Source organism: Mus musculus, chromosome 8 (assembly GCF_000001635.26).
Source record: "Mus musculus strain C57BL/6J chromosome 8, GRCm38.p6 C57BL/6J".
Taxonomy (NCBI): Eukaryota; Metazoa; Chordata; class Mammalia; order Rodentia; family Muridae; genus Mus; species Mus musculus.
This window is the reverse complement of record NC_000074.6, coordinates 116,775,896-116,802,729: the sequence shown is the minus strand read 5'-3', so window position 1 is coordinate 116,802,729 and position 26,834 is coordinate 116,775,896. Positions and strand designations below refer to the sequence as shown.

The following is a 26,834-nucleotide window of genomic DNA, read 5'->3' as shown; positions in this document are numbered from 1 at the left end:
GCTGAGGCTGGGGCAGTTTATAGTAGTGTGTAAACTTGATAACCTCCTTCTATGGTGCTCAATTAAAAATCTATTTTTTACCTTATGTGTATAGGTGTTTTACCTACATACATGTATGTTCACCATATTTATATCTGGTGCTTAAGAGTCCGGAAGAGGGTGTCAGGACCCCTGGAGTTATGAGTGGTTGTGAGCCACCATGTGGGTGCTGGGACTGGAACCTTGGTCCTCTGCAAGGTTAGTAAGTACTTTCAACTGCTGAACCATGTCCCTAGACCCCACGTTGTTTAATTTTGAGTGTTAACTTGATTAGATTAAGATTATACCTAGGCCATTAGTGTGGATCTATAAAGGCGATTCCAAGGCACTTTAAGCCCACCTAGAATGTAGTGGATCGCGTCCCTGATTCAATATAAAGGAGAAAGGTGAAAACTGGCTTGGCTCTGGCCACCCCTTTCTCTGCCCCTGATTTGACTAGCTGCTGTACATTGCTGCCACCACAGAGCCACTCACTGCCTTCCTTCCCTGTGAAGGACCATGTCCCCTTAAACTGTGAGTGGGGCAGGGCAGGTCCTTCCTCAGTAACAGGGAAACATTATTCCTGGCATCTTGACTTGCAGCCCAAGGAGACCGTTCCTAGGTAATGCATTGGAGAGGTTCCACAAGAAAGTTTCCATCGTAAGGAAGGAAATGAAGCTCAAAGATCATCTGTCTCTCAGAGGCTTTCATAATAAAGGCCAGAATCAAACAAAAAGCCAGGTTGTCTTTCAGCGAATAATATCCAGATGATTTCTGTCCTCTTTCCCAAAAAGAATGATAAAGGGCACACACTTAAGAAATAAAGCCGTAGAAATATGTTTAAGGAATGAGACCCAAATGCACTCAAAGTAAAACACAGGCGGCATGTAAAAACGCATTTGGGGGGTGTGAGGCAGATGGCTGAATTTAAGTGGCATGCATGTAGGCTTGAGCTAATAATCCCAGCTTTGGGGACGCGAAGACAGGAGGATTTCCAGGGATTGCTGCCAGCTAGCTTAGCCTAGCCTAACCAGCAAGCTTCAGGCCAGCGAGAGACCTTGCTCCAAAGAAGTCGATGGATGACACTTGAGCCAAAGTTGCTCTCCAGCCATCATAGGCACGTGCACGCAGGCATATTGGTACTTAAGCACGCACGCACACATGCACGAACATCCGCAAGCACGTAGGCAGGCATGCGCACAGACACGCACTCATACACGCATGCGTGCGCAGGCACACAGGCATGCTCGCACGCACGCACGCACGCACGCACGTACGTACGTACGTACACACGTATGTATGAGCATACGTAAGACCCGGCGCTCGGGCGCGCACGCTTTTATTTTTAAGTTTGGTTTTAAAACCTGGACTTGATGAAGCACCCAAGTTTCCTAATACTCCCTGGACTTTCCCCCTTTTAAGACTATCTCTTCTTAAAACTTAAAATTATATGAAATGATCATATAATCGCATTAGAAATGAACAAGCAGTGTTTTCCATTCACGGGAAGTCTGTCTCACCACGTTTACCCACAGTGTAGGGGACGAAGCTCAAAGCCTTGGGTGACCCGCAGGAGGTTCAGGCAGGTAGGCATCATAGGACCTCATTGCTTTCTGTGTGGCCTCTGGGGATCTAGGCAATTTAAAATCACCAGGAAAGCTAACTGTAGAGATGGTCCTTTGAACGTTTTATTCTCGGATTCCTTGCTGTCTCTGTGTGGTGGTGCCTTCCAGATGAGGACGCAGCCTCCCACGGGTTCCGACCACACCAGGCGCCGACAGAGAACAGATGGGCTTACTTCCTTTTTGCCCCACTTAGAAAAAGGGACCTTTTCTGTCGACCTTCTCATTTTCGCTCTAGTGACCCCTTCCCCGGAGCCGCTTGGTTTCTTCAGCTGTAGCTACATTTGCAAATCATGCTTATTTTTGGTAACCCAAAAAATATTTTAGACAGTGAAGTGCTCATAAATGTTTAGCAGTGGACTCTAGGAAGCGCACACACTTATGTGCCCTAGTTAGTATACATTGGCAACACGACCCAGCCTAGATGCCAACTGGCGGGGAAGCCTTGGTTTAGGAATTTCCTAGATCAAATTGGACTGTGGGTATTTCTGGGGAAGGGTAATGTGATGGTTATTCCTGGTTGTCAACTTGACTATATCTGGAATGCACTACAGTCTGGAAATGGAGGGCACACCTGTGATGCAGATCTTGAGACTGAAAGACAGACTTCTGAGCTGGACATTGACATGGTTTTGATCCAGATCTTGAGGCATAGTGGCCGTGAAATGCTTAGGCCCAGGCAAGGTAGTACACACTTTTATCTCAGGAGACTTAGCCGAGCAGATCTCTGAGTTCAGGGCTAGCCTGAGATAGAGAAAGTTCCAAATCCAGGTGTGGTGATACATACTTTTAATCTGGGCCACACCTTCTGTTGGAGACCTACATAAGGACAGTGGAAGATGGAAGGCTCACTCTTCTTCGTCTGCTTGCACTTACTTGCCAGCACATCTGTTGGAACCTGCTTCTTCAGGATTCCAGCTTATACAGAAGACCAGCTGAAACACCCAGCCTCGCGGGACTGAGCAACTACTAGATTCTTGGAATTCCTGTTCACAGCTGCCCATTGTTGGGTTAGTTAGAATGCAGACTGTAAGTCATAATAATAAGTTCCCTAATATATAGAGACATTCTATAAGTTCTATGATTTTAGAGAACCCTGACTAATATAGGTGATTGTCCAAAGGACCCAGTCCACTGTAGATGGTACCATTTCCTAGACATGTAGACCTGGGCTGAGTAAGGATGCCAGGGAGGCACAAGAGAGTGAGCAAGCCAGGAAGTGATCTAACAAGCACTTTGGCTTTATGGTTCCCGCCTCCAGGTTTCTGCTCTGACTTCCCTCAGAAATGAACTGTGACCTGAAAGGGTAAGCCACATTAACCCTTTCCTTACCCAAGTTGTTTTTGGTCAGCATGTTATTTCAGAATGAAACTGGAATAAGCATGAAGGTTTGTCACAGTACCACCACAATAAAGGACGTATAGATGACTCATGCCTGTAAATGAAACACGTGAGAAACTGGGCTATGTAGAGAGAGGGAATGAATGGATGGAGCTCAAGCATATCAGAAAACATACTTAAATTCACAAGACATGGTACCCGAGGCCAAGCACTCTACTTAGGGTTGAGATCTTGAGAGAAAGTTGCCCCATAGATAGGTTTTACCCAGATCTTTTTAGAGGTTGGTCAGTCTGTCAGTCTCCTCCCTCTCCCTCTCCCCCTCTCCCCTCCCCCTCCCTCTCTCCCCCTCCCCCTCCCTCTCTCCCCCTCCCCTCCCCCTCTCCCTCTCCTCCCCCTCTCCCCCTTCCCCTCCCTCTCTCCCTCTCCCTCTCTCCCCCTCCCCTCCCTCTCTCCCCCTCCCCCTCCCCCCTCCTTCTCTCCCCCTCCCCCTCCCCCTCTCCTTCTCCCTTTCTCTCTGTATTTATGTGCACACTACATGGTGCAGTGCCCAAGGAGGCCAGAAGAGGGCACCAGATTCCCTAGAACTAGAGTTACAGGGAGTAATGAGCCGCTTGTTTTGAGTCCTGGAACCAGACTTAGGTCTTCTGGGAGAGCAGCAAGTACTTTTAACTGAGCCATTTCTCCGACTCTCTTTACAGATCTTACAGTCGAGCCTGGATAGATTGACAATGTAAAAAAAATGTTACTTGCGAGTAGAACTCAACATGGAAGAAAGAGAAAGGCAGAAGTGGGTGACTCAGGGTTCTAACTACTTGGCCACATTCTGGGCCCACTGCTTCCAGACTTCTCCTGATCAGTGTCTAAAGGTCGTGGCCTGTTGTATAGGAGGTGGACAGTTTTTATCCTCTATACTTCAATCTTTTTGCATATGTGTCTTTGGTCATATTCTTTTCTTTTTCCCTCCCTCCCCTCTCCCTTCTCCCATTTCCACTCCTTCCCCTCCCTCCCTCCCTCCCTCCGTCTCTCCCCTCCCCTCCCCTCCCCTCCCCTCCCCTCCCCTCCCTTTCTTTCTTTCTTTCTTTCTTTCTTTCTTTCTTTCTTTCTTTCTTTCCTTCTTTCTTTCTTTCTTTCTTTCTTCATTCCTTCTTAGAACGAGTATCCTCTGTAGCCCAGGTTAGCCCCATACTCAAGATCTTCCCACTTCATTCTCAAGTACTGCAGTATCACAGTTAATTTTGCCTGTCAGTTTGATGGGCAGGCTTCAGGGCACACCCGTGAAATATCCCTCAGTCAGTTTGTCTATAGACTGATGAGTAGAAAGACCCATCCTAAACGTCCACAGCACTTCCAGGTGGCAGCCCAGACAGAAGGAAGTCAGAGAAAGAAATGCTTCTGTTTTCTGCCTGCTTGCCTTCATGTCATGTTGTCAGGTTCATCTACCCTGCTAGCATCTTGCTGCTACAGCTGTTCTCATTGACCCCAGAACCCAGCTCCTTTAGCCTTCTCAGATGTATCAAAGACAGGTATCTCTCCAGGCCTCAGACCTGTGCTTGTTGGGGTCTTGGCATTTGTGTAGTGTGAATACAGCTAGTAGTTGGCATTATGCAAGCCAATCTAATGAATTCTCTTTCAGTGTATAGTCATTTTGTTGCTTCTGTTTCTCCAGAGAACCCTGGCTAACACACAGGGTAATTATAGACCTATTTTTCCATGCCAAACATAGATTTCTTATGGAAAAACTATAGAGTACAAGGGTATGATTATTTTAACGCTCCTGCGCTATTTTGACAAAACTTTTTTTTTTTTTCAGTCTGTGATCCCCTGAGCACCATGGTACAACTGTGTGTCTGTCACCTTGGCTGGCATTAAGGCCAGAATCAATACTGGCATTGGAAACTCCTTTGCAATGTTGATAGGTGAAAAACAATACATTGTTGTTTTACTTGCATTTTCTTGATTAGTTGAGTGGGGAAACATTTTCTCCTATTTATTAATCATTCACATGTTTTCCTTCTGAATGGATGGCAATGGGGCATTTTGAGAATTACTGAAGTAGAATTTTCAAAGAGACTAATAAACTAGTCATTATTTTTTTTTAAACCTAGACTTACAATTGGAATGAGCCCGTGGTCAATAAGAGTGGAGTTCTGAAGAACCTTTCAGGGTAAGTGAGTCTGTATTTTATTGTGGTCATACTGTTTTTAGTTGGTCAATTGTATTAATTTTTAAGTGCTTAAAAATAAGGTAAAGTTATAAGTATGAGAAACAACCTGGGGTTATTGCTGAGACGGGAAGAAATGACATTCAGTGTAATGAAGGTACCAGGGATGCTCTGTGGACCACATGTACCAGGAATGCTCTGTGGACCACATGTACCAGGGATGCTCTGTGGACCACATGTACCAGGGATGCTCTGTGGACCACATGTACCAGGGATGCTCTGTGGACCACATGTTTGTATTTTCCCAGAATTCATATGTTGAAACCTAAGCACACAGTGGGATGTTACCGAAGAGTTGGGAAGCTGACTGAGTGATGTTGGTGGGCCCTTAAGAATGGAATTAATGCCTGCTGTGGTTTGAATGAGAAATGTCCCACATATGCACATGGGATTAAACACTTGGACGCCAGATGGTGGCACTGTTTGGGAAGGTTATGGGACCTGTAGGAGGTGGAACCTTGCTGGAGGAAGTACGTCTTTGGGAGCAGGCTTTGTGGTTTTAAAGCCTGGCCCCGCTTCCTGCCTTTTTCCTCTCTGTTTCCTGACTGCCAGGCAAGCCCTACACTCCTGTAGCCATGCTTTCTCTACTATGATGGACGGTTCTGGCTTGGAACTATAAGCTAACATAGGCCTTTTCTTCCTTAAGTTGGTTTTGTTGGGATAATGAATCCCAACAACATAAAGGAAACTAATACAACGTCTCTGTAAAAAGACACACAAGAGATTATTGCTTTCTGCTCTCCTTTGTGTGAGGGTACAAGCCGGCCACCTGCAAACCAGGAAGCAGGTCTTCCCCAGAGAATCCACCTGCCTTGATTTCGGGCTTTCAGCTTCTAGAATTGTGTGTGTGTGTGTATGTGTGAACAAATCTGTTGTTGAATCTTTGGTCAGTGGTATGGTAGGACAGCAACCAGCACTAAGACATCTTTACTAATTGGAGAAAGAGAACCAAATATTCATATGAAATTATGCAGTGTGTATTGTATTAGTTACCTCTCCATTGACGTGTTAAAAATACCACAATCCAAAGCACCATATCTTACACGCGTTCTCGCGACCGGCCAGGAAGAACGCAACAAACTGGAATCTTCTGCGGCAAAAGCTTTATTGCTTACATCTTCAGGAGCAAGAGAGCAAGAGCGCAAGAGAGCAAGAGAGCAAGAAAAAGAACAAGAACAAGAAAGCAAGAGAAAGAGCAAGAGAGAGAATGGCGAAACCCCGTCCCTTTTTAAGGAGAATTATTCTCCGCCTAGGACGTATTACTCCCTGATTGGCTGCAGCCCATCGGCCGAGTTGTCGTCACGGGGAAGGCAGAGCACATGGGGTGGAAAACTACCCTTGGCACATGCGCAGATTATTTGTTTACCACTTAGAACACAGGATGTCAGCGCCATCTTGTAACGGCGAATGTGAGGGCGGCTCCCCACAACCATAGGGGAATAAAACCGTTTATTTTAGTTTATTTTGGCTTATAGCTCCAGAGGGCTAAAGTTTATTATGGTGGGGAAGTCATGGAGGAGGAACAGGTGCAGGAAGCTAGCTGGTCACATGTTCAGCTGCACACAGGAAGTAGAAAGGGAGAACAGGAAGTGAGACAAGCCTAGAGAGATCTCAGAGTCCATCGCTAGGTGCACACTTCCTCTAGCTGCTAAAGGTTGCACAATCGCCTAGACCAGAAGCTCCAACTGGGAACCGTGTGTTCAGATCTGAGATATTTCTTATTCAAACTACCACAGTGTATGAAGAGAACTATTATCTATAATGCAGAGACCTGAGGAAGCTGGTGGAGTGGTTCAAAGACCTAAGCGCCAGGAAGTCAGTGGCAAAGTGTCTGTCGTGTATCCAAAGGCCTGAGAACCAGGAGTGAAGAGGTGGGAAAAAAAATTGGTGTCTTAGCTGAAATAGTTGGTCAGAGCCAAGGTGCATTCAGCTCCTGCTACTCTGTTATACTCAGCCCCACCCTCCTGTCTTAGTTTCCTTTTCCAATGCTATGATAAGATACTTTGATAAAAGCAACTTAAAAGAGAATGGTGCCACCCACAGTAGGCAGGCCTTCCTACCTAGTTAATCTAGTTAAGATAGCCACCCACAGGTATGCCCAGAGCCAGATACTAGTGATTCTAGATTTTGTCAAGCTGCCAACACTAGCCTGGAAGGATTAGAAGGTGCCTGTGCATCTAAGGCAGGGCAGGGCCATCTACCAAGTCCATTGATTCAAATGCTATTCTCTTCTAGAAACATTTTCTTAGACATACCCTGTAATGATTTTGATCAAGGCCAAGTTAAGCATAAAATGTATCATCATACCAGGACACTTGTTGGTTGGTTAGGAGAGAAAGGCTTTGCTTTTGAGAAATATAACAGGCTCTATTAAAAACTTAAATCACGTTTACTTGCTTTGCACACACACACACACACACACACACACACACACACACACACACACACACACGAATTGGTACACATGAGCCCATTTCACAGTGCACAGGTAGTTGGATCTCTCTTTTTTGTCATGTTGATCCTGGGGATTTTGAACTCAGGTTGTCAGGCTTGGTGGCAAGCACCTTTACCTGCTGAGCCATCTTGATGGCCCCTATGACTTCTCTCAAGTAAAAGAGTCATCTGTTGGCAGTAATACCAGCCAGTTTATGCATTCTATCTCTTTTATAGCTTTAAATGTGCTTTTGTGGCTGGCTTTTCTAGTTCTTTTTGCATCTAGTATTTTTTTCTTCTTCTTCTTCTTTTCTCAGTCATAAAATAACATTTTTCTTCAGGGCTTGGCTCGATTGTCAAAAGGAACATTCAACCCTTGGGATATTGTATGAGTCTTTTCTTGTTCCATAGTTATACTTTTGATTATTATGGAGACTTTCAAAGTCACATAAAAGTGAAACATACATAAACTCACAGGAGTCTGTTGTCCAGCTTCGACAAATAGTGTGTACTTGCCAGACTGATTTTCTATTCCTGTCCCCCATGTCAACAAACACAGAAACACACAACACACACACACACACACACACACACACACACACACACATTCGAATACCCATGAATGCAATAGAAAATTGAAGAGAATTCTTTGGTCTTCACCACCTCTGGTCTCTGTGGCATTGAGTAGGGGTGGGCTCTTCTGCTTTGGCCTTGGCCTCCCAGACTCCACACTCTTGAGTATTATTGCTGCCTGAGTGAGGACACAGTTTAAGGCTACAGTCCATCATGGCGGGGAGGACATAGCAGCAGGTGCTAGAAGCAGCTGCTCACATCCTGTGAGCGGTTGGGAAACACAGTTTTGGTTCCCAGCTCACTTTCCCCCTTTTATTCAGGCCAGGACTTCAGCGCATGGATGGCACTACCCACATTCAGGGCTGCTCTTCCCTCTTCAGTCAAACCTCTCTGGACAAGGCCTCACAGAAGGACACTCAGGTGTGCTAGCATCCAGCTAGCAATCAGACTTTCCCATTACGTTTGCCGAACATACTTTCTTTTTCTAGGTCTTCTTTTGTGCGAGTCTTTCTCTAACCCCGTCTTCAAATAACAGAGCTCTTCAAGACTCAGGTCTAGCCTCTTTTCTCTCCTCACTTCTCTTTCCAGGACACCTCATCCACATTTGTAGCTTTGGAAATAATTCATAAGTGGATGACCCCAAATTTACTTTTCCATTCCAGAGTCTTCTTTTGGCTAGAGACCAAATTTCCAGCACTCCTATTTAATTTCTTGGGTTTTTCTTCAGCGACCTTCAAATAAACTCACAAGTCTGAAACCAAACTCATGTTCTATCTCTGCCTTGCTTCCTGCTGCTGAACTTGGATTCTTTCCTGTGTTTGTGATTTTTCAAACAGATGACATTCTATCTTATTGGCCAACCCATAGGCCTGAGGTCATTGCTGCCATTGCTCTAACTTCAGTCCCACAGAAGACAAACTCCTAAATTCTCTATAATCTCTACTCTTCTCTCTCTCTACCCTTAACGCAGGAGTCTGTTCCATTCCTGCCATACTTTTTAAAGGGGGGGGGTTACAATTTTTCTCTGGGTCACTGCAACTGTTGAATTCCTGTTTCCCTCCTGAGCTCTCATATGCCCTCAGGAAAATTCCATCTCAGCCCCTGGTCTGTCTTCACCCTGAACTTCTCTGGCATAGCAGTGGAGGCAGTTATATAGCTGGATGATGGGTTATGCAATCCAACCTTTGCTCTCTGTGCTGTGCTTGTCCTGCCAGTTAAGGTGGAAACAGTTGAGAGGTTGATGAGAATTGCAGGAAGGTTTCTTGGCCACATGCCACACCTCATTGCGTAGGAATAGGGGTGACATCCTAGTCTGAGGGATGAGACAGAGACAGACACAGACAGAGAGACAGAACAACAGAGTCAGAGATAGAGATAGAAAGACAGAGACAGACAGACACACACAGAGAGACAGAGAGACACAAAGGGAGAACAACAGAGTCAGAGATAGAGACAGACACACACACAGAAAGACAGACAGACACAGACAGAGGGAGACAGAACAACAGAGTCAGAGAGATAGAGAGACATAGACATACAGTAGACAAACAGACAGACAGACAGACAGACAGACAGACAGACACACACACACACACGGGGGTGGGGGCTGAGTCTCTCATCTGTCTGCTAGTTGGTTCTGACATTGATGAGGAAAATGTTATTGGGATGTAGGATAAATGGCCTCCTCATAGTAACCTCTGCCCTGTGTCCTACGGGATCACTTATTTAACAAATTTAAAATACATTTCCTTATTCATTTATTTATTTAGTATGTTGATGTGAGACAGAGACTGAGACTGAGGAGAGGAGAGGAGAGGAGAGGAGAGGAGAGGAAACAATTTACATGATATTGGTTTTCTTCCTCTGCCCTGTGGATTTTAGGCATTGAATATTCAGGCCACCCAGGCTGTGTGGTAGGCACCTTTATGTGCTGAGCCATCTCCCTGCTCCCTCTACTTTCTTAGGAGCCTTTGGTTTTTCTTCTTCAGCAACTGCCCACAAATGCCAAAGACCCATATTTTAAATTGTTGTTGTCCTCCAAATTTCCCTTCCTGCCATGCGTTTCCCCAGGGTGAGTAGGAAGACCGCTGAGGTTGTCTGTCACCAAGGAAGGGCTCAGCTTCCTTACTCAGCTGTGAGGAGAGGTAGAGATGTAGAGGACCCTGCCTGGATCTGAGGAAAACTGGGGTGGAACCCCAGCCATGGCATACTAGGAGGTGTCTTAGTCAGGGTTTCTATTCCTGCACAAACATCATGACCAAGAAACAAGTTGGGGAGGAAAGGGTTTATTCGGCTTACACTTCCATACTGCTGTTCATCACCAAGGAAGCCAGGACTGGAACTCAAGCAGGTCAGGAAGCAGGAGCTGATGCAGAGGCCATGGAGGGATGTTCTTTACTGGCTTGCCTCCCCTGGCTTGCTCAGCCTGCTTTCTTATAGAACCCAAGACTACCAGCCCAGAGATGGTCCCACCCACAAGGGGCCTTTCCCCCTTGATCACTAATTGAGAAAATGCCTTAGAGTTGGATCTCATGGAGGCATTTCCTCAACTGAAGCTCCTTTCTCTGTGATAACCCCAGCTGTGTCAAGTTGACACAAAACTAGCCAGTACAGGAGGTGTCCTCGCAGGTCTCAGCTGACTCTAGGCCCCATGAGAATTGAGGCTCTAGGGTTTTCCCTATGGCCTTGTTGTGCTGAGAGTATAGGTTATTTTTTCCTTGGTAAATAATTGTTAAATATGGCAAAGAGCTAAACACTTTAATCCATTGAGGGTTAATTTGTGTGTGTGCTGTGATTGATAAAATTGGCCTTATTTCTTCTTTTCACAAGTGACCAGTCAGTACCCTCAGAGCCAATGCTGATTCTTCTTTTTCTTTTCCTTATTGACTTGAGACAGGACAGTTGCAATACACTTTGTGTGTGTGCGCGAGAGTGTGTGTGTGTGTGTGTGTGTGTGCTCACACGTTGAGTGTTGCTGTTTTGAGCCTTTTGGATTTTGTTACTTATTCATTGCCTTGAATTCTGTTTGATTTCACCGCAATCCTCGGTCTGTTTGGCAGTCTTTATCACCCTGTAGGTGTTTACTTTAAAAAAAATGATGTGTATGAGTGCCCTGTCTTCATGCACACCAGAAGAGGGCATCAGATCCCATTACAGATGGCTGTGACCCATCATGTGGTTGCTGGGAATTGAACTCAGGACCTCTGGAAGAGCAGTCAGTGCTCTTAACCGCCGAGCCATCTCTCCAGCCCCAGGTGTTTACTTTTTTGTTCGATGTCAGGGTTCAAACCCAGGGCCATGCGAATGCTAAGGAATTCTTCCACCGATCTACATCCCCCCAGTTCCAGACTGTTCTTCAGTATGTTTTCTTTCTCTTGTTTGAGGCAAGATCCCATGTAGACTAAGCGGGCCTCAAACTTGTACAGCTGAGGATGTCCTCGAGGATGTCCTGATCCTCCTGCCTCCACCTGCTCAGTGCTGGGAACACAGGCATTCACCACCATACCCAACTGTTGGTGACAGTTTTTTCAAAAGCCAACAAATTTCCTTTTGAAAACATTTCAGAAACTGAGTGTACGGGATTGTTTTGCCTGCGTGTCTGTATGTCCACGCACGGCATGCATTCAGTGCCCTTGGAGGACAGAAGAGGGTGTCAGATTCCCGGAGAGACTGATATTAGAAATGATTAGATATTAGATGATTGTAAGCCACCGTGTGGGTGCTGGGAATTGAACTGGGATCTCCTAGGAGAGCAGCCAGTGCTCTTAACTGCTGAGCCCTCTCTCTAGCCCCAACTTTCCTTTTGAAATAAAAAGATTTTTTGCAGCTGTAACTCGGAGCACAGATTGCAGAGCAGTGAGGTGTTGGCTTCTATGAACACACTCGGCTTCATTTACACAGCAGCGTTGTTTATGTTCCTTCCCGATTGTGGTTTTCTATTTTGAAATTAACGATGTCATCATTTCAAACGTAGCTGTTATGGGTGTGCCTAGCTTACAGTCCCCTGTGTAACCCTTTACCCTTGAGCTGGTGGAAGCTGAGCAGCGCGTCCCCCGGTCACGTGGTCCAGACCTCTAGGTACCAGAAGCTGAGCAGCGCTTCCCCTGGATCACGTGGTTTAGACCTCTGGGTACCACGTTATAGTCTCTGGTGTGTGGCCTTCTTCCCCACTGATAATTTCAGAATTTCCTCAGCCATGCGCACTCATTTATCACTCCGACCAACCGTACAATTACCCTGTCAGATTCTGTAAGGGCAATCCCGTGGTATTTTGACTAGAATCAAATTGCATTTAAGGATTAATTTTAGTCCTTTTTGATGCTGAGTATTTTCCTTTCTCATTCATTCATTCATCCATTCATTCATTCACTTTATATTTCAGTTGCAGCCCCCCTCCTTCCAGTCACCCTCCCCCAAGACAGCCTCATCCCCCATGCCTTCTCCTCTTCTCCTCTGGGTACCAACACACCATGTCACATTACGTCACTTCAGGACTAGGCATATCCTCTCCCACCGAGGCCAGACAGGCAGCCCAGTTAGGGGAACAGGAGCCACAGGCAGCCAACAGAGTCAGGGTAAGCCCCTGCCCCAGATGTTGGTCGACCCTTTTGAAGACCAACCTGCAAATCTGCTACATATGTGTGAGGAGCCTAGGTCCAGCCCATGTTTACTCTTTGGTTGGTGGTTCAGTCTCTGGGAGGCTCCAAGGGTGCAGGTTAGTTGCCTCTGTTGGTCTTCTTGTGGAGTCCCTATCTCCTGTGAATTCCTCAGCCCTTCCCGCAACTCTTCCACAAGACTCCCTGAGCTCCATCTAACATTTGGCTGTGGGTCTCTGCATCTGTTTCAATCAGCTCCTGGAGGGACCCTCTCGGAGGACAGTAATGCTGGACTTCTGTCTGTAATCATAGCATAGCATCATTAATAGTGTCAGGGCTTGGTACTTGCCCATGGGATGGGTCTCAAGTTGGGCCAGTCATTGGTTGGCCATTCCCTCAGACTCTGCTCCATCTTTGTCCCTGCACTTCTTGTAGACAGAAAAAAAAATTGGGTTGACGTTTTTGTGGGTGGTTTGGTGTCCTTATCCCTCCACTGGGAGTCCTGGTGGCTTTTTCAGGTTCCATGTCCCCACTGCTAGGAGTCTCAGCTAGACTCACCCTCATAGACTCCCTGGAGCCTCCCCCATCCCAGGTCCCTGACATATATCCTGGAGGTGTCTCTCTAGACCCAACTTCCTCCTCTGCTACCCTCCCCGTCCCCCTCCCATTCAGTTTTGATGACTATTTTATTTTCCATCCTGAGTGAGATTGAAATATCCTCTCTTGAGATCTCTGTTGAGAGCTTTTGGTGCCACTTCTAGGAATTTGTCATTTGTCATTGGGCTCGGACAAGGAAGTAGGCACAGGTAAGAATGTCAGAAACACTGACCGTGGGGCTTTGCTTACTGCTTTGCTTGATTACTGTCTTGTGTGATCTCCTTGTTTACCACTTCCCTTGACTCCTTTGTCTTTGATCTAAGAACTGACCATGGTTTTTGGATGCACCTAAGATGATATAAAAGCAGGCTGGAGAGACATAGAGCTGCGTCAGCCTCAGCTCTGATGGAGTCAGGCTATCATTTTGTCTAATTGTTTTTCTTTTTTTTTCAATCCTCCCTCCCTCCCTTGAGAACCGGTTGACTGACTAAGCTGTCTGGGTTGACTCTTTTTGTTATTTTAACTCTTTAGGGTCTGTGGATTGTAGTGTGAGTATCCTGTAATTTATACCCACTTATACCCAGTTATAAGTGAGTGCATACCATGTGAGTCCTTTTGGGTCTGGTTACCTCACTCAGGATGATATTTTCTATTTCCATCCATTTGCCTGCGAAATTCATGATGTCTTTCTTTTTAATGGCTGAGTGGTGTTTCACTATGTAAATGAACCACATTTTCTTGATCCATTCTTCGGTTGAGGAACATCTAGGTTGTGTCCAGCTTCAGGCTGTTACAAACAAAGCTGCTATGAACATGGTGCAGTACATGTCCTTGTGGTATGGTAGAGCATCTCTTGGGCGTATACCCAGGAGTAGTATAGCTGAGTCTTGAAAGAGAACTGTTCCCAATTTTCTGAGAAACTGCCAGATTGATTTCCAAAGTGACTGTACAAGTTTGTACTCCCACCGGAAACGGAAGAGTGTTCCCTTGGTTCCACACTCTTGTCAGCATGAGATGTCACTTGAGTTTTTTGATCTTAGTCAATCTGATGAGTAATAAGATGGAATTTCAGGGTCATTTTGATTTACATTTCCCTGATGACTAAGGATGTTGAACATTTCTTTAAGTGCTTCTCGACCATTCAAGATTCCTGTGTTGAGAATTCTCTGTTTAGCTCTGTACCCCATTTTTAAATTAGGTTATTTAATTTGTTGGTGTCTAAGTTCTTGAGTTCTTTATATCTTTTGGATATTAGCCTTCTTTTGGATGTAAGGTTTGTGAAGATCTTTTCCCATTTTGTAGGCTGCCATTTTGTCCTATTGACAGTGTCCTTAGCCTTATATAAGCTTTTCAGTTTCATGAGATCCCATTTTTTAAATTGTTGAACTTAGCGCCTGAGCTGTAGGTGTTCTGTTCAGGACGTTGTTTTCTGGACCAATTCTATCAAGGATATGAGTCACTTTCTTTTTTATTAGATTTAGTGTTTCCAGTTTTATGTTGAGGTCTTTGATCCACTTGGACTTGAGTTTTGTGAAGGGTGATAGATATGGATCTGTTTGCATCCTTCTATGTGCAGACATCCAGTTAGACCAGCACCCTGTGTTGAAGATGCTCTCTTTTTTCCATTGTATGGTTTTGGCTTCTTTGTCAAAAATTATGTGTCTGAGGGTGTGTGGGTTTATTTCTGGGTCTTCAATTCTTTCCCACTGATCAACCTGCCTGTTTCTATGCCAATACCATGCAGTTTTTATTACTGTTGCTCTGTAGTACACTTCAGATCAGGGACGGTGATACCTCCAGAAGTTCTTTTCGTTGCATAGGGCTGTTTTAGCTGTGCTGCTTTTCTTCCATATGAAGTTGAGAATTGCTCTTTCAGAGTTTTTAAGAATTATGTTGGAATTTTGACGGGAATTACATTGATTCTGTAGACTGCCTTTGGTAAGATGGCCATTTTTACTATGTTAATCTGACTAATCCATGAACATGAGAGAGATTTCCATCTTCTGAGATCTTCTTTAATTTCTTTCTTCAGAGACTTGAAATTCTTGTTATACATGTCTTTCACTTGCTTGATTAGAGTTACACCAAGAAATATTATTTCCCTGATTTCTTTCTCAGCCCATTTATCATTTGTGTAAAGGAGGGCTACTGATTTTTTTAAAAAAGATTTATTTATTTTATTTATATGAATACATTGTAGCTGTCTTCATGCACAACAGAAGAGGGCATGGATATCATTACGGATGGTTGTGAGCCACCATGTCGTTGCTGGGAATTGAACTTAGGACCTCTGGAAGAGCAATCAGTGCTCTTAATTGCTGAGAAATCTCTTCAGCCCCCTACTGATTTTTTTGAGTTAATTTTGTATTCAGCCAGTTTGAAGACTACAATAGGGTTTTGCAAAAGTTTGGTTGTCTTTGATGTAGCATAGTAACCATTTTAAACTTCACTGGTTTTGTGTGTGTGTGTGTGTGTTTCTTTTCTCCGTCCCTTCATTCCCCCTTTCTTTTTCCTCCCTCCCTTCTCTCTTCACAGTTGATTTCAAAGTTAGTCACACGTGTCAAAACTGCACCGTCAAGCACTTGTATAGTCCATTCTTACCTCTGAGGCTACACAGGTGTCGGTCTGAGGACAACCTTGGGAATTTCACCTCAGCAATTCTCTACTTTAGTTTGTTTTTTTTTGGGGGGGGCGGGTTCCAGACAGGGTTTCTCTGTTTAGCCATGGCTGTCCTGGAACTCACTTTGTAGACCAGGATGGCCTCGAGTTATTAGTTTTTGAGACAGGGTCTTCCACTGCACCCAGAGTGTGCCGAGTAGGCTGGGCTGATTGGCCAGCAAGCTCTAATCCCCCTGCCTCTGTCTCTGTCTCAGTTTTGGTCTCTACCTCCCCATGGGGTTTGGACCGTAACCCTCGGCCTTCATACTTGCATGGCCAGCTGAATTATCTCACTAGCGCCCTACTTTATTCATTTATTACAATTTAAAATGATGCCTTTACTTTCAATTTTTATGTGTATGAGTATTTTGCCAGCATGTAGTATGTGCACCACCTATGTGTGTGGCGGCCCCAGAAGGGCTGAGAGTCACCTTGTGGGTGCTGGGAATAGAACCCAGGTTCTCTGAAAGGATATCGAGTGCTCGTAACTGCTGACCCATCTCTCCAGACCCTTGGAGAGCTTTTTGTTCCATATCTTCTTTAGTGATAACAATTTATCCATATATTTTTCTAAAGGACTTCTAGTTTTAGTGTATGGACTTAAGGCTTTAATTCATTGTGAAGTAAATTTTGAATACTTGTGGACTCAGCAGATCATTTTGGAGAGTACTGTTATTTCAACAATTGTTACTTCTAATCCATGAACATGGGATACTTTGAATTTTTTTAAAAAATGTTATCTGTGATGGTTTAAATATACTTGGCCCAGGGAGTGGCACGATTTGGAGGTGTGGCCTTGTTGGAGTAGGAGTGGCCTTGTTGGAGAAAGTATGTCTCTATGGGCATGGACTTTAAGACCTTGTCCTAGCTTCCTGGAAGCCAGTCTTCTCCTAGTGGCCTTCAGTTAAAGATGTAGAACTCTCAGCTCCTCCTGCACTGTGCCTGCCTGGAGGCTGCCATGATCCTGCCTTGATGATAATGGACTGAATCTCTGAATCTGTAAGCCAGCCCCAATGAAGTGTCCTTATAAGAGTTGCCTTGATCATGGTGTCTGTTCAAAACAGTAAAACCCTAATTAAAACATTATCACATTTATTTATTTATTGGCTGTATGTTTGCATGGTGTGAGTGAGTGAGTGAGTGTGTGTGTGTGTGTGTGTGTGCATGCCTGTGCCCCTGGACATGTATGTAGGTCAGAGGACAACTTATAAGAAGCAGTTCATTTTCTCATGTGGATTGTAGGATCAAACTCAGGTTATCAGGCTTGGTAGCAGTCATCATTATCTCCTGACCAATCTTGCAGCACCCTTTTCTATTTTTAAGGTACTATTTATATTTCTTTCAGGAGCACTTTATAGCTTTTGTTTGTTTTCTGAGATAGGGTCTCAGTCTATAGCCTTGGCTGGCCTGGAACTCATTATGTAAATCAGGCTGTCCTTGAACTCATAGAGAACCAATGCCTTTGCCTCTTAAGCAGTAAAATTAATCGCACACATGATTCCTGTATGTATGACTGCATGAGACCAGATTGCCGTGGGACTGGAGGAGCCAGTCTGGAGCAAGAGTGAGGCCAAGATGTGTCCAAATCCCAACATCTCATCCTGAGACCGGCCAGAGTAGGGCTGTTTTCCTCCGGGCTCTGGGCCTGGATGTTCCAGTCCATTTTGCCTTACGACCCCCACCTCCACCACCCTTGAGGTAGTCACATAGCCTGGTGGCCAGATTACAGGTTAAACTTCCTCTCTCCCTGTAAGGACGTGGCCAGCAAGCACCTGAAATTCCTCTTCATGCAAATGAAACATTCCCAGGACCTTGGCACCAGAAATAATATGTCCTTACCCCCCCCAAACCTCTACCTAGTCCCCAAGGTTTATATAGCCCCTGTTATCTCCGATAAGAGAGCTGTCTCACTGAAATCTGTCTCCAGAGAAGGCTGTTTCTCCCACACTCATGCCTGACTGAGTTCCTGTCTCACCCACTTGCCTGACGAAGCAGTCTTCTTTCCAGTCAGGCCTGGTGCAGCAATGGTCCCTGGATACCCTGAGGGCAGAAGTAGATTCTGGCTGGCATGGCTGTCTTGTAGGTTTTAGTACACATCTTGCATCTCCTTGGCCAAAGTTATTCGTATCTGTCTTACTCTTTTTGATGCTATTGTACTTAGAACTGTTTTCTTAATTTCCTCCCTGTATTGTCCATTGCTGCTGTGTAGAAATAACTGTCTGTTCTCATGAATTGGTCAACAACTTTGTTGAATGAATTATTCAAATGGTTTCTTGTGGTTTTCTTTACATGCAGTCATGTAATAGTCTCATTTCTTTTAAGTTATCAACTATTATTTTGTAGGTCTGCATGTTTTACCTATTTGTATATCTGTATTCTATGTGCATGCAGCGCCCTTGGGGGTCAGAAGAGGGCACAGTTATCCCTGGAAGTGGGGTTACAAATAGTTTTGAGCTGCCATGTGGGTATTGGGGGTTGAACCCTAGTCCCCTGAAAGAACAGCCAGTGCTCTTAATCACTGCTTCTCCACTCTGCTCATTTCTTCCTTTGAAATGAAGATTTTTTTCCCCTCCTTTTTCTTTGTTCTGGATAGAACTTTAGGTACAGTGGGTTAGAAATGGGAAGAGCAACTATATCTTCCGGTGGGGTGTTAGTTAGAGATTCATAAATGCTCTTACGCACAATGAGAAAGTTCTTTTCTATTTTTACTTTGTTGAAACTTTTTTTTTTTTTTTTTTTTTGGTTTTTTGGTTTGGTTTTTCGAGACGGTTTCTCTGTATAGCCTTGGCTGTCCTGGAACTCACTTTGTAGACCAGGCTGGCCTGGAACTCAGAAATCCGCCTGCCTCTGCCTCCCGAGTTCTGGGATTAAAGGCGTGCGCCACCACGCCTGGCTTGAAACTTTTTTTCATGAAAGTCTGCTGGAGTTTGCTAAACATTTCTCTACATAAATTCACATGGCCTTGTAGAGACTTATTTATTTGTTTGTTTATTTGGTTTTTTTTTTTTTCCACACAGGGTTTCTCTGTGTAGTTCTGGCTGTCCTGGAACTTGATGTGTAGACCAGGCTAGACTTGAACTCACAGAGATCTGTATATTATATTATATTGTATTGTATTGTATTGTATTGTATTGTATTGTATTGTATTGTATTGTATTTTATTATATTATATTTTTGTTTACTGGTCTATCTTCACATTCTTGGGATGAATCCCTTATGCTTATGGTATATAGTGGTTGATTTTATTTTGGGGGTTTTAAAGACAGTGTTTGTCTGTGTAGCCCCTGCTGTCCTGGAACTTGCTTTGTAGATCACGCTGGGCTTGCACTCACAGAGATCTGCCTGCCTCTGCCTTTCTCATGCTGGGATTAAAGGTGTGTGGAACCTCACCTGGCCTTTATTTTTTATTTTTAAGACAAGATCTAACTATGTTGCCCGGGTTTGGTTCTAAGTTAAAGAATCCCTGCTTCTACCTGTGAGTGTGGGTAAGCTTCTACCTGTGAGTGTGAGTAAGCTTCTACCTGTGAGTGTGAGTAAGCTTCTACCTGTGAGTGTGGGTAAGCTTCTACCTGTGAGTGTGGGTAAGCTGATGTCGCAGAGTTCCTGACCTCCCTCCTCTGCTCTAACCCACCCACCTGAGGAAGGTCAGTGTTCATCCTCAACATTGTTCACACCTCTATTCAGTGATCTCTGGAGACCCTGGGTTCAGAGTTCAGTGTGGCTTCTCTTCCACTGCACTTTTCTAATTAAGTGTGTGTGTGTGTGTGTGTATATATACACACATACACATATATAAACATATTATATATTTATATATTATATATACTAATTAATATATTATATGTTATGTACATTATATAAAATATACATCATATATACTAATTTATATATTTTGTGTTATATATAGTACATAGAACATACACATATATTTTATATATAATAATTTATATATTATATGTTATGTACATTATGTTATATAATATATATTGTATAAAACTTTTGTATTAGATATTTTCTTTATTTACATCTCTTTCTTCTTTCTTTCTTTCTTTCTTTCTTTCTTTCTTTCTTTCTGATATTTTCTTTATTTACATTTCAAGCGTTATCCCCTTTCCTAGTTTCCCCTCCGAAAATCCCCTATTCCCTCCCTCCTCCCCTGCTCCCAACCCACCCACTCCCATTCCTGATCCTGGCATTCCCCTATATTGGGGCATAAATCCTTCACAGGACCAAGGGCCTCTCCTCCCATTAATGACCAACTAGGCCATCCTCTGCTACATATATAGCTAGAACTACAAGTTCCACCATATGTTTTCTTTGATTGGTGGTATAGTTCCAAGGAGCTCTGGGGGTATTGGTTAGTTCATATTGATGTTCCTCCTATGGGGCTTCAGACTCCTTCAGCTCCCTGGGTATTTCTCTGGCTCCTTCATTGGGGACCTTGTGCTCCATCCAGTGGATGACTGTGAGCATCCACTTCTGCATTTGCCAGGTACTGGCAGAGCCTCGCAGGAGACAGTTATATCAGGCTCCTGTAAGCAGGCTCTTGTTGGCATCTGCCTAGTGTCTGGCTTTGGTGGTTGTTTATGGGATGGATCCCCAGGTGGGATAGTTTCTGGATGGTCATTCCTTCAGGCTTTGCTCTGAACTTTGTCTCTGTAACTCCTTCCATGGGTATTTTGTTCCCCATTCTAAGAAGGAACGAAGTATCCATACTTTTGTCTTCCTTCTTCTTGAATTTCATGTGTTTTGCAAATTGTATCTTGGGTATTCTAAGTTTCTGGGTTAATATGTTAATATGTATATTATTTTATATAAAATATATATTGTATAAACATTTTATACATACATATATATATATAATATTTTAGTAAAACTTTTTTTTTTCTTACAGGATTTTAACTGAATGATACTTGTATCTTGTGTTAAGGTGGTTGTGGAGAGAAATATACAGATGTGGAAAATATTAGTGAGCCAAGGTCTTTCAATGTATGTACAAATTTAAAAAATCACCTATTTATGGTTTAAGCAACAAAGTAGGCAACGGTCCCATTTATTGACTTATAATAACAGCCCAGGAGTAAATCTGAGAGAAGAAATGAGCAAGGAGGTCAAGGTGAGTTGTATTAACTAGGGAAAGTAAAACATAAATTCAGAGTGTATGAAATAGCCCTGAGCTGGAGGGTTTTGTCATATAGATGCTGCCTTAGCTTTAGCTGTCAACTTGACCCAGACCTGTGTCATCTGGAAAGAGGGAATTGTCTGGACCAGACTGGCCCATGGATGTGTCTGTGAGACATTTTCTTACTTGTTAATGGATATGAACAAGTGTTAATTAACCCACTGTGGGCGGTGCCATCCCTAGGCAGCTGGGTTTGGGTTGAACAAGGCAGTGGAACAAGCCAATAAGCAGTGTTCTTTCATTGTTTCTGCTCCAAGGTCTTGCTCTAAGTCTTGGCTTCTTCACTCAGTGACAGACTCTAAACCCATAAGATGAAATCAACTCTTCCTCCTCAAGTTGTTCTTGGTCAGGACGTTTATCATAGTAACACAGAGTGTAAAGTAGAACAGGCGTGGGAAGGGAATGGAGCTGTACAGAGAGGCTACATCTGAGCAGCCACAGAGGAGCCTGGAAATCTGTCTAAAGAGCAGAGAAAGAGGATAAAGAAAAGCAGACATCCCCGCAGTCGGGGGGTCTTCATTTCTGCGAAGAGTGGTCCACAGCATTGAAAATGGCAGGAAATCTAACAAGGCCAGGCTTGAACTGTGACCTTTGTACTGGGTTGCAAGAAGGATCTTGTTTTTCTTCGTGGGAGTAGTTTAATGGGAGAGCTGGAAGTCACAGTGAATCATTTGATTGTCCAGAATAACAGGTGTGAAGGTCACTAGAGCAGGCGTTTCCTGCTGTCCCCCACACCCCCCGCAAGGGAGCCTCTTACACAGACTTCTGGGATATTTACTCCTGAAGTTCTTCTTCAATTCTTCCTTCCCTCCCTGCATCCGTCCCTCCGTCCCTTCTATGGGTGGTGTATTTTTGTGTGTATATGAGTACAGGTGCACACATCTGTGTTGGAGGAGCGTTCACTGTGCCTTAATTCCTGGGTCTCTCTCTCTCCTTCTCTCTCTCTCCTCCTCTCTCTCTCTTTCTCTCTCTCTCTGTGACACACATACACACACACACACACACACACACACACACACACACACACACACACACGCCAGAGTTCAGTGATTCAGCTAGACTGACTGGCCAGAGAGTGCCTGAATCCACCTGTCTCCATGGCCTCAATCCCTCCTGGCTACCATGTCCAGCTTTTTGTGTTGGCACTGGGATCTGAACTCACATTCCCAGGCTTGGGCCCCAAGTTCTCTAACCCCCCAAGCCCTGTTATGTGTTGTCCCTTGAGTATCTGGCTGCCCTTGGCTGGGGCGCGATGTGTACTTGTCTACGCCACCCAGTGCATCGCTGGTTCTTTTGTTCTCAAAATGCTCAGCTTTAGCCCTCTCTCCTGCTGTGTTTTGGACCATCGCTTCCACCTGTTTGCTTTCTTTGTCTGTAGAAATATCCACTCGTTAGCAGAATCTCTGTTGACTACGGCATCTGCCTGCCAACATCTCTAATATCCTTGTTTTAATTTGCATTTGATATTGCTGCTAATAATGGACATCTAAAACTTCTGTCGATGCATCTTAAATTAATCCCATGTCTTTTAGCCAGAAGACAATGTTAAGCCTTTCCCATGTACCTGTTCTTTTATCATGCATGTGCTTGTGTGCATGTGTATGTACCTGTGTACATGTGCAGAGGTCAGAGGACACTTTCAGGTATCATATTTAGGAATGCCACCTCCTTTGAGAAGGGCCTCTCACTGGCCTGGAGCTCAGGAATTGGCTAGCCTGGCTGGTTAGTGAGCCCTAGGCGTCCTCCCCTGCCTCTCAGCATGGTGATTACAAGCACACAGCCCTGTGTCTGACATTGGTATATGGAACCTCAAAGTTGAACTCAGGGTCTTGTGCTTTTGAGGAAAGTACTTTATCAACTGAGCTAATATTCCCAATGCTTTTTTTTAAATTATAATTTGCACATGGATTTATGATTGTGGCAGACTGTTTCATCTCGTAAAAGATATGTTGTTTGTACCTAATTGGCCATGAGAGGGAGATCTTGTCTGAACTATTCTATTTGCTGCTCTCTATTTTTTTTCTAGTATATCACACTGTACCCCTGACTGGCTTGGAACTCATTATGTAGCCCAGGCTGACCCCAGACTCATAGCCGTTTTCCCACCTCAGCCGCCCAATGCTTTGATTCCAGGCATGGGGTTTCGTGCCTGGCTTATCTAGCCTTTGTTTTATGATGTTTTGTTGCAGTTTTTTTATTGAAGAATCTGAATGTAAGAGTGTATGCTACAAGGCTTGGGGACAGCTCAATCAAAAAAGATCTTGGCATGGTGTCATGTTTGTAATCCCAGCTCTGGGGAGGTGGAGACAGCAGGATCCCTAGGGTTCACTAGGCAGGCAGCCTAGCTCAATCTGAGTCCCAGGTACCAGTGAGAACAACGGAGGATGCCTCCTGAAGAATAACATCTAAGGATGAGCGCACACACACACACACACACACACACACACACACACACACATACCATACAAAGAGTGTGTGATAGAACTTCCATACACTTGCTTTGTCTTTATTATTTGAAACAGTTGTCTATTTTAAGACATTGCCTATGACAGTAGCTGAGGAAGGACTTCCCAGGGCCGACAGTGATGCGGAGTTGTCCTAGGCTGTCCGTGGTGATGTGGGTGATAATGGGTGTGAAGAATGGCTTTCCCCAGCGCTATATTATGGTGTGGAAAGTGCATACATTCCATGAGACAGATGCCATTTATTATTGAATTCGAGATGGCGGCTCAGATGTAGAGGTCAAAAGAGAAAAGCAGGTCTAGGAAAGGCCGTTCATGACCAGTGTCGTTGCTCCATTCTTCTGTCTCCCTGTGGCTGTCACACTGCATCTTGACCTTCGTAGTCCCCACTACCACCCTCTCTCAGAACAGCAAGGATTAACTGGAGAAACAAAACCTTTGTTTCAAAAGTAATTTATCATTTCTCCATGTGTCTGAGTTTTCAAGGACTCGAGTACAGAACACTCTGTTCCGAGGACCACAGCATCATCTAGCAGGTAGGTGTGTCCTCTTCCAGCCTTCAGACTAATCTAGACCTTCTGTATGGGCTTGGAAACATGACCTCTGTTTCACTCAGCTAGCGTAGCAGCCACATTGGATAACATTCTTCTGGCATGTATGTTCTCTCTCTCTCTCTCTCTCTCTCTCTCTCTCTCTCTCTCTCTCTCTCTCTCCCCCTCCCCCCTCAACTTTTTTCTCATCAGGAGGTCTTTTAAAGGTCAGATCATGACCATTCCAGTTAAATGATCTTTCTTTGTAGAATTGTTTTAAGGGGAGGGGGAAATCCCCTTTGACTCTTACTCCTCACTTTTCTTTTACAAAAATTTATCATATTTTTGAGTGTATTTGTATGTGCACATGTGCCAGAAGAATTCTTGGGAGCCAGGAATACAGGTGGTTGTGAGCTGCCTGGTACAGGTGCTGGGAGCTGAACTCAGGTCTTCTGCTAGAGCAGAGAGCGCTTTTAATGCTGAGTCGCCTCTTTAGCCTCTCTACATGAAATTCTGTTGTCTGTCCACATCTTAGGTTTTTATCATATATTCTTACTAAACACTCTATGACAACAGCCTCTTTAAACAGTTTGTTTTATTTTTTAAAATATGAGTTTATTTTACTTGCACAAAGTAATATACTCTGTTATGGTATGTCCACACATGCCTATAATGTGTCTTGATCATCCTCATCCTCCTATCCTTCCTTATCCCACTCTCTCTTCTTTACCGTCTTTACCTGTAATAATCCTGGTGACTTACACCCCCACCCAGATTCCATAGTGAGAGACAATGTGTAGTACTCGCTTTTATGTCTAGCTTATTTCACTTAGCAGGGTGCTCTCCCGATCCATCCACCCTTCTGAGAATGCCCTAAGTGTGTTCTTTATGGCTAAGCTAAACTCCCTAGCATCTAATGTATACCGTGTTTGTCTGTTTATCCACTGATGGGTATAGGTTGAGCTCACACTTGGCTGTGGTGACTATTGCTGCCACGGACACGGGAGTGCAGGGATCATATAGTAAGCGGACTTTGATTGTTTTGGGTACACACACAGGAGTGGCGCAGTTGAACTATATCATAGTTCTGTTTTAAATGTTTGAGGAACCTCTGAGCTGATGTCCATGCTGGCTGGATTAATCTACATTTTCACCAGCAGTGGAGAAGGGTTCCTTTTTCCTTTGTCCTCACCAACAAGTTTTTTTTTTTTTTCTTTTTGAAATGGCTATTCTGAGAGTGAGGTGGGACGCCCATCAGAGCAAGAGTTGGCATTGGAGAGTTATTTGCATTGTTCTTCCTCCAGGGGTCTGTGAGTCAAGTCCACAGTAATCTCACAGGGACAAAAGTCCCTGGCCTTGTGGCTCTTCATTCCCTGAGATCCGACTCTCCTTACGAAGTGAATGGCCGAGGAAGAACACTGATTATCACAGTGATGGTGATTATGGGAGTGTGGCAAGACCCCATGTATGCTTGAACAAAATGCCATGGAGTCTGTGGATCTCTGAAACAGGAGCCTCACGAGAGCCAAAGAGCAGGGACGGCTCAAACATCTACCAGCTCTGGACTGGAACGAAATGTGTCCTGAAAGAGGAACAGTGTCCTAAAACACAGTAAGACGTGCAGAACCTTGCAATGCGCTGAGCACAAGAAGCTGGTCAGAAAGTACCATACACTCCATAGTTCTTTTTATATGAGATGTCTGGAGTCGACCAAACTGTGTAATGGAAAGTGGTTTGCCGGTTGCCTAGGGACGGTGGAGGAGGAGGAAGGGAGGAGATTCAGGTTAAGGGAAGTGGGTTTCCCCATTCCCTTAAAATGGATGAATCCATTTTTTTACTTTAACGTAGTGCTGTATACCCAACTCTGTGGGTGTTTGGAAAGCTACAGGATTGCACACTCTAAGTTGATGAGGTGTTCTCTCAAAGAATGATGTTGGTTAACAGTGCTATAAGAACGAAGAAACCGGATGAATCCCTATCTGTGTAAAGGAGATAAAAGCTGATATTTTCTTACCCTTCAGGACACCCTGTGGGTGGGTGCAGTCACCCATTTCCAAGGAATTGAACCCGTCACCGATTCTGTATCTGGCTCATGGTCTATAGGCTTCCAGGCAGCACTTCTTATCGAAGCTGCTTACAGGTGTTGCCCATGTTCTTCATCAGCATGAAGTCAGAAGGCTGAGATGATCAGAGAGGGGCATTCCAGCAAAGGGAAGGGCATGCTAAAGGTACTGCCTAAGGCAAGTATGAATCATGATACTGACACGGGAAGTGGACTGAGCTGAGCGGAAGTTATAAAGGAAGGGAGGGTTGTCAGTGAACCAAGGACTCCAAGAAGCCAACATGTAGGGCAGATACCAGTTTATTGGTCAATAATGAAATGATGCCGAGGTAAGGAAGCAGACCAAGTCAGACTGGCACCTGCTTTTGATGTGGGGAAATGCCATGGGAAGACAAACCACCTATGAGGTGGTTGAACAAGGGGATAAGTTTTTGATTGGAAATTTATTTTCAGGACCTATTGAGTCTCGGTCAACAGCATGGGTGTAGCTGAGAGTGGATGAGATTTCCGTGGTGCAGAGGCAGGTGGATCCTTGGATAG

General features: G+C 44.4%; 1 long non-coding RNA gene across 1 annotated transcript; it reads left to right on the top strand.

The window, feature by feature from the left end:
• The first annotated feature begins 1,317 nt into the window (after positions 1–1,317).
• 4930563M20Rik (RIKEN cDNA 4930563M20 gene) lies at positions 1,318–21,018 on the top strand. The gene is made up of 4 exons (NR_046193.1): positions 1,318–1,604; positions 2,524–2,669; positions 5,087–5,145; positions 20,953–21,018. It is a non-coding gene; the product is annotated as an RIKEN cDNA 4930563M20 gene (long non-coding RNA).
• Positions 21,019–26,834: the final 5,816 nt, after the last annotated feature.